Source organism: Peromyscus leucopus, chromosome 8b, assembly GCF_004664715.2.
Source record: "Peromyscus leucopus breed LL Stock chromosome 8b, UCI_PerLeu_2.1, whole genome shotgun sequence".
NCBI classification, from domain to species: domain Eukaryota; kingdom Metazoa; phylum Chordata; class Mammalia; order Rodentia; family Cricetidae; genus Peromyscus; species Peromyscus leucopus.
This window is the reverse complement of record NC_051086.1, coordinates 40576701-40587001: the sequence shown is the minus strand read 5'-3', so window position 1 is coordinate 40587001 and position 10301 is coordinate 40576701.

Genomic DNA, 10301 nt, shown 5'->3' with positions numbered 1-10301 from the left:
AGGCGCTACCCAGACACCAAACCAGATCACCAGAATCATAAGTATATAATTCACCGATCGAAATCAGCTGCCCCTGAAGAAATAGCCCAATAGCACCAATTTAACCAAGAACCACTACTAAACCAAGACTAAAAATTAGAACAAGAGAGGCACTCTCAGACACAGACACCACCTGCACCTCACAGAGGAAGAGATGAGTAGACGCCAGTGCAAAAATACAGGCAACAACATAAAGACCTATATGGCAACATCAGAACCTAGTGATTCTACACCTGCAAGACCTAAACATACCATGACAGAAGAAACAGAAGAAATCAACCCTAAAAATGACATTAAGAAGATGATAGAGGCCCTTAAAGAAGAAATAAAACATTCCCTCAATGAGGAAATAAAAACTTTCCTTAAAGAGGAATTGAAAAACTACCTTAAAGAGGAAATAAAAACTTTCCTTAAAGAGGAAATAAAAAACTCCCTTAAAGAGGAAATAAAAACTTCCCTTAAAGAGGAAATGAAAAACTCCATTAAAGAGGAAATAAAAAAAATCCCTTAAAGAAATGGAAGAAAAATCGAACAAAAAAGGGAAGAAATCAAAGAAAGCCAAGAAAAAGCAATTAAACAGATGAAAGAAACATTCCAAGATCTGAAAAATGAATTTGAGACAATAAAGAAAACACATGCTGAGGGAATGCTGGAAATAGAAATCCTGACAAAACGAACAGGAACTACAGAAACAAGCATAACCAACCGATTGCAAGAGATGGAACAGAGAATCTCTGACACTGAAGACACGATAGAAAAAATAGATTCGTCAGTCAAAGAAAACAATAAAGACAAAAAAGTCCTAACACAAAACGTCCAGGAAATTTGGGACACCATGAAAAGACCAAACCTAAGAATAATAGGGATAGAAGAAGGAGAAGAATACCAACTCAAAGGCACAGAAAATATATTCAACAAAATCATAGAAGAAAACTTTCCTAACCTAAAGAAAGAAATACCTATGAAGATACAAGAAGCTTACAGAACACCGAATAGGCTGGATCCAAAAAAAAAGTCCCCTCGCCACATAATAATCAAAACACTAAACACACAGAATAAAGAAAAAATATTAAGAGCTGCAAAGGAAAAGGACCAAGTAACATATAAAGGCAAACCCATCAGAATAACACCAGACTACTCAATAGAGACTATGAAAGACAGAAGACCATGGACAAACCTCATGCAGACACTAAGAGACCATGGATGCCAACCCAGACTATTATACCCAGCAAAACTCTCAATCACCATAGGCGGAGTAAACAAAACATTCCAGGATAAAATCAGATTTAATCAATACCTGTCCACAAACCCAGCCCTACAGAAAGCACTAGAAGGGAAAATTCAACCAAAGAAGCTAAACACATCCATGAAAAATCAAGCAATAGATAATCCTACACCAACATACACCACAGAAGGACAACACAACACAACCAAAAAATAACAGGAATTAACAATCACTGGTCATTAATATCCATCAATATCAATGGTCTCAACTCACCTATAAAAAGACACAGGCTAACAGAATGGATTAGAAAACAGGACCCATCCATATGCTGCATACAAGAAACACACCTTAACTCCAAAGACAGACACTACCCCCGAGTAAAGGGCTGGGAAAAGGTTTTCCAAGCAAATGGACCTAAGAAACAAGCTGGTGTAGCTATCCTAATATCTAACAAAATAGACTTCAAACTAAAATCAATCAAAAGAGACCAGGATGGACATTACATATTCATCACAGGAAAAATCCACCAAGATGAAGTCTCGATTCTAAACATTTATGCTCCAAATACAAAAGCACCCACATTCATAAAAGAAACACTACTAAAGTTTAAAACGCACATCAAACCCCACACATTAGTAGTGGGAGATTTTAACACACCACTCTCACCAAAAGATAGATCTACCAGACTGAAACTTAACAAAGAAATAAAGGACCTAACAGATGTTATGACTCAAATGGACCTAACAGATATCTACAGAATATTCCATCCTAACACAAAAGAATATACCTTCTTCTCAGCACCCCATGGAACCTTCTCAAAAAATTGACCACATGCTTGGACATAAAACAAATCTCAACAGATACAAAAAAATTGGAATAACCTCCTGTATTTTATCAGACCACCATGCCTTAAAGTTAGAACTCAATAACAACAAAAATTATAGAAAACCCACAAACTCATAGAAACTGAATAATACCCACCTGAAACATCAATGGGTCAAGGAAGAAATAAAGACAGAAATTAAAGAGTTCCTAGAATTCAATGAAAATGAAAGTACAACATACCCAAACTTATGGGACACTATGAAAGCAGTGCTAAGAGGAAAATTCATAGCTCTAAATGCACACATAAAGAAGATGGAGCAATCCCATACCAATGAATTAACAGCACAACTGAAAGCTCTAGAACAAAAAGAAACAAACTCACCCAGGAGAAATAGACGCCAGGAAATAATTAAATTGAGGGCTGAAATCAATGAAATAGAAAACAAGAGAACAATACAAAAAATCAATGAAACAAAGAGTTGGTTCTTTGAAAAAATCAACAAGATAGACAAACCACTAGCCAAATTAACCAAAAGGCAAAGAGAGAACACCCAAATTCACAAAATCAGAAATGAAAAGGGAGACATAACAACAGACAATGAGGAAATCCAGAGAATCATCAGATCATACTTCAAAAACCTGTACTCCACAAAAATGGAAAACCAGGAAGAAATTTTCTGGATAAATACCAAATACCAAATACCAAAATTAAATCAAGACCAGATAAACCATTTAAATAGACCAATAACCCCTAAAGAAATAGAAACAGTCATCAAAAGTCTCCCAACTAAAAAAAGCCCAGGACCAGATGGTTTCAGTGCAGAATTCTACCAGACTTTCAAAGAAGAACTAATACCAATCCTCTTCAAAGTGTTCCACACAATACAGAAGGAACACTACCAAACTCTTTTTATGAGGCTACAATTACCCTGATACCCAAACCACACAAAGATGCAACAAAGAAAGAGAACTACAGACCAATCTCCCTCATGAACATTGATGCAAAAATACTCAACAAAATATTGGCAAACCGAATCCAAGAATACATCAAAACAATCATCCATCACGACCAAGTAGGATTCATCCCAGGGATGCAAGGATGGTTCAACATACGGAAATCAGTCAATGTAATACACCATATAAACAAACTGAAAGAAAAAAACCACATGATCATCTCCCTAGATGCTGAAAAAGCCTTTGACAAAATCCAACACCCCTTCATGATAAAGGTCTTAGAAAGAATAGGAATACAAGGAACATTTCTAAACATAATAAAAGCAATTTATAGCAAGCCAACAGCAAACATCAAATTAAATGGAGAGAAACTCAAAGCGATACCACTAAATTCAGGAACAAGACAAGGCTGTCCACTCTCCCCATATTTATTCAATATAGTACTAGAAGTTCTAGCTAGAGCAATAAGACAACAAAAGGAGATCAAAGGGATACAAATTGGCAAGGAAGAAGTCAAACTTTCACTATTTGCAGATGATATGATAGTATACATAAGTGACCCCAAAAACTCTACCAGGGAACTTCTACAGCTGATAAACTCCTTCAGTAAAGTGGCAGGATACAAGATCAACTCAAAAAAATCAGTAGCCCTCCTATACACAAATGATAAAAGGGCTGAGAAAGAAGTCAGAGAAACATCACCCTTTACAATAGCCACAAATAATATAAAATACCTTGGGATAACACTAACTAAACAAGTGAAAGACCTTTTTGATAAGAACTTTAAATCTCTAAAGAAAGAAATTGAAGAAGATATCAGAAAATGGAAGGATCTCCCATGCTCATGGATAGGTAGGATTAACATAGTAAAAATGGCAATCTTACCAAAAGCAATCTACAGATTCAATGCAATCCCCATCAAAATCCCAACACAATTCTTCACAGACTTGGAAAGAAAAATACTCAACTTTATATGGAAAAACAAAAGACCCAGGATAGCTAAAAGAATCCTATACGATAAAGCAACCCTTGGAGGCATCACCATCCCGGACCTCAAACTCTACTATAGAGCTATAGTAATAAAAACAGCTTGGTACTGGTATAAAAACCGACATACGGACCAATGGAATCGAATGGAAGACCCTGACATTAATCCATGCACATATGAACACCTGGTTTTTGACAAAGGAGCCAAAACTATACAATGGAACAAAGAAAGTATCTTCAACAAATGGTGCTGGCATAACTGGATGTCAATATGTAAAAGATTACAAATAGATCCATATCTGTCACCATGCACAAAACTCAAGTCCAAGTGGATCAAAGACCTAAACATAAATCCAGCTACACTAAACTTAATAGAAAAGAAGATAGGAAGCACTCTTGAACGCATGGCACTGGAGACCATTTCCTAAATAAAACACCGACAGCACAGACCCTGAGCACAACCATTAATAAATGGGACCTCTCAAAACTGAGAAGCTTTTGCAGGGCAAAAGACACAGTCAATAAGACAAAAAGACAGCCAACAGATTGGGAAAAGATCTTCACCAACCCCACATCTGACAGAGGATTGATCTCCACAATATATAAAGAACTCAAGAAACTAGACATCAAAGCACTGAACAGTCCAATTAAAAAATGGGCTAAAGAGCTAAACAGAGAATTCACAAAACAAGAACTACAAATGGCTGAAAGACATTTAAAGAAATGCTCAACATCCTTAATCATCAGAGAAATGCAAATCAAAACGACTCTGAGATACCACCTTACACCTATTAGAATGGCTAAGATCAAAAACACCAATGACAACCAATGTTGGAGAGGATGTGGAGCAAAGGGAACACTCCTCCACTGTTGGTGGGAATGTAAACTTGTACAACCACTGTGGAAATCAGTATGGCGGTTTCTCAGAAAATTAGGAATCGAACTACCTCAAGACCCAGCCATCCCACTCTTGGGCATATACCCAAAGAATGCTGATACATACCATAAAGATACATGCTCAGCTATGTTCATAGCAGCACTATTTGTAATAGCCAGAACCTGGAAACAACCTAGATGCCCATCAACGAAGAATGGATGAAAAAAAATGTGGTACATATACACAATGGAGTACTACTCAGCAGAGAAAAACAATGAAAGCATGAAATTTGCAGGCAAATGGATGGAACTAGAAAAAATCATCCTGAGTGAGGTAACCCAAACCCAGAAAGACAGTTATGGTATGTACTCACTCATTGGTGGATTCTAGATATAAAATGAACAATCAGACCACAACCCATAGAACCATAGAGGCTATATATATAGCATGGAGGTCCCTAGGACGACTGTGGCATATAATAAATTTCAGTTTTACTCAATTATTGAAAAAAAAAATAGCCAAATGAATGGAAACACATGAATTATGAACCAAAGGCTGAGGGGTTCCAGCTGGATCAGGCCCTCTGAATAGGTGAGACAGTTGAATGGCTTGATCAGTTTGGGAGGCATCTAGGCAGTGGGACCAAGTCCTGTGCTCATTGCATGAGTTGGCTGTTTGAAACCAGGAACTTATGCAGGGACACTTGGCTTAGTCTGGGAGGAAGAGACTGGACCTCCCTGGACTGAGTCTACCAAGTTGATCACAGTCCTCGGGGGAGGACTTGTCCTGGAGGAGGTGGGAATGGAGGGTGGGCTGGGGGTAAGGGGAGGGCGTGGGAGAGGGGAGAATAGGGGAACCCATGGCTGATATGTAGAACTGAATGGTATTGTAAAATAAAAAATATATATCACAAAAAAAAAAAGATCATTAGATATACTCATCGGTTAACCCTGGTACCTACCTGTGAGTTCCAAAGACCTGGGATTTAGGACATGCCCTCCACACCTGGCTGGTTGCTCATAGCTCCTTCTTTTTGGATAGTTCCTTTTTATTTGTTTTTTCAAGACAGGGTTTCTCTGTGTAGACCAGGCTAGCGTCAAACTCACAGAGATCTACCTGCCTTTGCCTCCAGAGTGCTGGGATTAAAGACGTGCGCCACCACTGCCCCTTTTTACTTTTTCTTAGCAAAGTGTTAGTTCATTAAAAATAAAACTTGGAGACTTATGCCTAAGGGCAGAAAGAACCCTGGGCATTTGAGGACTTCTGTTCTCCTCAGTACTTTCTTAGACAGGTCTACCTGTTCTTTAAGTCCTTTATTAATTCATCGTTGTTTTTAAAAGATTTGTTTTTGCTAGGCGGTGTTGGAATACACCTTTAATCTCAGCACTCTGGAGGCACAGGTAGGCAGATCTCTGTGAGTTCAAGGCCAAACTGGTCTATAGAGCAAGTTCCAGGACAGGTTCCAAAGCTACACAGAGAAACCCTGTCTCAGGAAAAAACAAAACAAAACACCAAAACAACAACAACAACAAAAGATTTGCTTTTACTTTTAATTACTTGTTTGTTTGTGGGTTTGCATGTACACAGGTGTAGGAGCAATCAGAAGAGGGCACTGGATCCTCTGGAGCTGGAGTTAAGGCCCCTGTGCCAACAAACTCTCAGAACAGCTCAGCCATTTCTGCAGCCCCAGATCTTAATTTTTTGAGACAGCATTTGACTATGTATCCAGGCTGGTATGGAATTCACCATGGAGACCAGACTGTCCTTGACACTGACCTTCAGACTCTCAAGTGCTGGGATGACAGGTGTGCATCACCAGACTTCTAGCTTGGTTCTTCTGAAGGTGATTTTGAAAAATATGGGCTTATATGTCTGAAAGTCTTCCTTCAGGTTCATACCTCCAGAATTTGCCTCAGTCCTGTCCACAGTGAGTTCTTCACCAAAGCTTCTAGAAGGTGTGGATGAACTCTGGAAGGTCAAAGGCCACATCTCACAGGCTCTTGGTGAAGGTAGCGGTGCTGATTAGATGGGAAGGATGCTGGGAGAAGACTCTGACTTGTAAGGGAGGGTCCCTGTGTAGTGCTGCAGCAAGAGTTCTGGAAGCTTAGGAACAAACGCTCCAGAAATACCTCCTGCCTGCTCCCAAGTGAGAGGGCCATCCTGACCATGGTGGTCACCTGGTACTGCCTGACAGCGCCGGAGAGAAAACAGGAGCCAGGGCCATGCCGACAGCAGCCATTCTACAGACTTCTGGATACCCCCACCACCAACCTGAAGTGCTTGTTTGGACGTTTGGCTCCTTGTCACCAACAAGATGGTCAACAGGCTCAAACTCAAGTCCCCACACTCTTGCCTCCCTGGGCTTCATGCACCATACTGTTTCAGATCCCCAGACAGCAAGCAAACTATGGACCTGGGAAGGACTTACCTTACTCAGAGTCCTGGTGGGTGTGAAGGGAGTTTCTCTCACCTCCCTGTTCACCTAGGGACATGGACCAGACCAGGGTGGATCACAGAGCCTTCTCATGTCAACAAGGCAAAAAGAGCAAGCAGTGATTTAAAAGAAAATGCCTGGGCCTGGGGTATGGTTCAGATGGAGAGTGCTCACCTAGCATGCATGATACCCTGGGTTTGCCCCAGCACTGTACAAACTAGGGGTGGAGACTTCTGCCTGTAATCCCCGTACATGGATGATGGAGGCAGGAGGAAGTTCAAAGTCCAGTTTAATGCTGGCTTGGCCTATTAAAGCCTTGCCTCAAAAGATTATGCTTCACAGTCCCTTTATAAGCCAGTTTACTGATGTGATGTTCAGATGCATCTACCTCAGGTTTGGACCAAGGCTTCAGTCCTGGAGTGTTCACTGAAAGGGTCCCCAAGGCTTCCTTGTGGTATAGATATGACCCTGTCAGGTCCTAGTATCATCTCCCTCATCCCTGCCTGGCACCTCCAGGAAAGAGCACCCCTAGGGGCAGGGATAAACAGGCCAAGTAGTCTACCCTGCACCAAGCATCCTCCTTTCCATAGGTCTAGGATCCTTCCCTGTAGTAGGACAAGCCCATAGGGTCAGGAAATTGGCTCAGACCAGTAGCCAAGGCATGCACATAATGTATTCCTTAAGAGCCAACCTGGAGTCAGCCTGAGGGCCTAGCAACAGGAGCTGTCAGAGTTCCTGATCATGCCCAGCCAATGAGGAACGACAACACAGACTGGGCGCTGGGAGGAGGGTACATAAGTCCTACTTTGTTACTGAATAACTGAGTTTATTATTGGCTTTCAATGGACTCCCCATGTCTGTGTTGTTGACACTGGGCCTTCTAACCCCCTTCCCTGAGAGTCTTTAAATCCAAGCAACACTTCCCCTTGTCCCACCTTGGGGTAGGAGACCTAAATCCCTGAAGCTGGGTATGGCCCCAGGCAACAGGGTGGGCAATGGGATGATGGTGACCTTGTGAATCAGACCATGCTGGGAGTGCCTACCAGGGACAAAGAGAAATTGCTATGTAGTTGTCAGTGACTCTGTGTGTGTGTGTGTGTGTGTGTGTGTGTGTGTGTGTGTGTGTGTGTGTGTGAAGTCCACAGTTGAAGTTGGGTGTCTCATCCAATCCCTCATCACCTCATTAATACTATGTAGCCTGGCTGCCTCCCAACACTGTAACTAAAACTTAAAGGCATACACCACCATGCCAGACTATCCACCTTAACTTTTGAAGCAGGATCTCTCATTGAACATGGAGTGTGCTGTTTCAGCTAGCCTGACTGGCTGGCCAATGAGCCCAGTGATCCCTTTGTCCTTGACACCCAGCATTGAGATTACAATGTGTCCCACCACATGGATCCCATTAAACTTCCTTACTCTGAACTCCTGTCCTCCTGACTGCTGAGTGCTGGGATTCCAGGCACTCTTGCATCATCCTGTCTGCTGTTGGGTGGGAACCCGGAGCTCCTTGGGGGCTACACTCCAGCTCCAGTTACTAAACCACACCCCTGCCCTGTGTTGCATTTCACAGTAGCTGTCCTAACCAGTGTGAGGGGACAGCTCAGTGTCCCTTACAGTTAGTGAAACTGAGTATCTATCCACGAACTTATTAAAGCTCTGTGTACACAATGGAGTATTACTCAGCAGTTAAAAAAAAAATGACAACATGATATTTGCAAGAAAATGGATGGAACTTAAAATATCATCCTGAGTAAGGTAATCCAGATCAGAAGGACAAACATGGTATGTACCCACTCATAAGTGGATACTAGATAAGCACAGGGTAATCAGAGAAGATAGCTAACAAGGAGGACCCTAAGAGGGAGGAGTAGACCGCCCAGTGAAGGAGAAATAGATGAGATCTACATGAGCAAACTGAGGGTGAGGGAGGGTAATGGAGAGCAAGGCATGGGGAATGAGAACATAGGAGAACGGGATGGTCAAGCTCGAACAGGGAAAAGGTGGGAGGGCAAGGAAAGAGATGCCATGATAGAGGGAGACATCAGGGGAATTGGAGAAACAGGGTACTAGGGAAGTTCCCAAGAAGCCACAAGGATGACCCCACATTAGACTACTAGCAATAGTGAAGAGGGTGCCTGAACTGACCTATTTCGGTAATCAGATTGGTGAATACTGTGTCATCATAGAGCTGTCATCCAGTAACTGATGGAAGAGGATACAGAGATCTGAGGCCAGGCTCCAGGCCAAACCCCAGGGGTCCAGTAGGAGAGAGAGGAGAGATTCCGTGATTTAGGGATATTGAGATCATGATGGAGAAACATACAGAAACAACCAGGCCAAACTAGTGGGAACTCATGAACTGTGACCAATAGCTATGGGGCCCCTTGGGACTGGACTAGGCCCTCTGCATAGACAGTTGTTTAGCTTGAACTCTTGAATCAGGATCTGACCCTGGTGCATGAGTGGGCTTTTTTTTTTCTTTTTATTTAAGAGATTTTTTTTTTTAAGATTTATTTATTTATTATGTATACAGCATGTATGACTGCAGGACAGAAGAGGGCATCAGATCTTGTTAAAGATGGTTGTGAGCCACCATGTGGTTGCTGGGAATTGAACTCAGAACCTCTGGGAAAGCAGTCGGTGCTCTTAACCTCTGAGCCATCTCTGCAGCCCCCGAGATTTTCTATTCATTTTACATACCAACCACAGATTCACCTCTCCTCCCTTCTCCCACTGCCCGTCTTTCCCCCTAACACACCGCTCATGTGAGGGGGCTTTTTGTAGCCCAGTGCTTATGCTGGTACACCTGGTGCAGCCTTGGTGCAGGAGAGGCTTGGACCTGCCTCAACTGGATCTACCAGGTTCTGCAGACTCCCCACAGGAAGCCTTGCCTTGGAGGAGGTGGGAATAGATGGTGGGTTAGAGGGGAAGGCTGAGGGCCAGGAGGAGGGAGGAGA